Source organism: Rhinatrema bivittatum, chromosome 2 (genome assembly GCF_901001135.1).
Source record: "Rhinatrema bivittatum chromosome 2, aRhiBiv1.1, whole genome shotgun sequence".
Lineage (NCBI taxonomy): Eukaryota > Metazoa > Chordata > Amphibia > Gymnophiona > Rhinatrematidae > Rhinatrema > Rhinatrema bivittatum.
The window spans coordinates 413,673,961-413,675,509 of NC_042616.1; positions in this window are offsets into that span (position 1 = coordinate 413,673,961).

Below are 1,549 nucleotides of genomic sequence, written 5' to 3' on the forward strand. Positions count from 1 at the left end.
AGAGTGGCAATGGGATTTGAACCCTGGCTTCCCTGGTTTGCAGCCCACTGCTCTAACCACTAGCCCTTTCTTTATTGATTAAAAAGATTTTTATATTTCTGTTTTTCATAAGTTGCCACCTGAGAGGCAATCAACTAAAATGTGCCATTGCAATATGCTCACTTTGAGGAAATCCTAGAGTATATGGAGCTTGAGGAATGGTCTAGGGTTGGCAGCTAAGATTTAATTCTAAGAAATGCAGAGTAATGCATTTATGATGCAAAAACCCAAGGCAGAGGTACAGTAATGGGGGTGAAATTCTAACCACAAAGAAGAGCAGGATCAGGGGCTGATTGATAACCTTAAGGTGGCCAAACTTAAAGTGACAGCAAAAGCCAGAAAGGTGCTTAGTTGCATAGGAAGAAGAATGGGCAGCAGAAAAAGGATGATAATATTACCTCTATATAAATCTCTGGTGCAACCTCATTTGGATTACTGTGTACAATGCTGGAGACCGCACCTTCAAAAGGATATAAAGCGAATTGAATCAGTTCAGAGGGTGGCTACTAAAATGATCAGAAGTCTTCATGCTAAAGCATATGGGTATAGACTTAAAAATCCAAACGTATACCCTAGAGGCAAGGCAAGATGGGGAAATATGATAAAGACATTTAAATATCTCTAAGGTTTCCATGCACAGGAGGTTAGCCTCTTTCAACTGAAAGGAGACTCTAGAATGAAGGTCATGAGATGAGGGTGAAAAGGGAAAATTTGGAAATAATCTTAGGAAATATTGCTTTACAGAGAAGGGTGGTGGATGCATGGAATGGCCTCCTAGTGAAGCTGGTGGAGGTCAAAACTGTATGAATTCAAGAAAGCATGGGATAAATAGAGGGGATCTCTAAGGAAGTGATGGGAATTATAAAACTAAATTAATTGGGCAGACTAGATGGGCCATAAGGTCTTTTTTTTCCATCATGTTTCTACACCATTGATGAAAGATGGCATTGGTAGCAGTAACAGGAGACTCTAAGTCTATATCAATAACTCTGCTCTTGAGAAAGGCAATTGCCAAAACACAAATACAACTCATAATGAGTTTGAGTAGATAACACAGTTTCTCTGGATCAGAATGAAAAGTATCCTTTTTTTTTTTAAGCACATGGCCCCTTTTGGATGCTTTTGCTTTGCATTTACAAAAATAGAGTCAATGATTGTATGTCTGCTTTCATGTGAGCATTATATAACAACCTCTTCACATTTATAAAGAACTTTGTTTCTAGTTTCGAAAATACCAACTGAAATCTTTTTTTTATTAATATTAGGTAATTTTCTTTACCCTTTTTTGACACATGACATCACAGACGGGGACCAGCAGACAAACCCATAACATAAAGTGGCACATGAGCCCTGCAGACCTGGAGGTAGGAGGTGTGCTGTCTGCAGCTAAGTCCTACACTATCGCTGCCCAGACGTGCCCTCCCCACCACAACAGAAGCAAACTCTAGTTTGGGCCTCTCCTCCTGATGCCCCCCCCCCACGAGGAGCAGTGCTAAATACTTATGCTAGT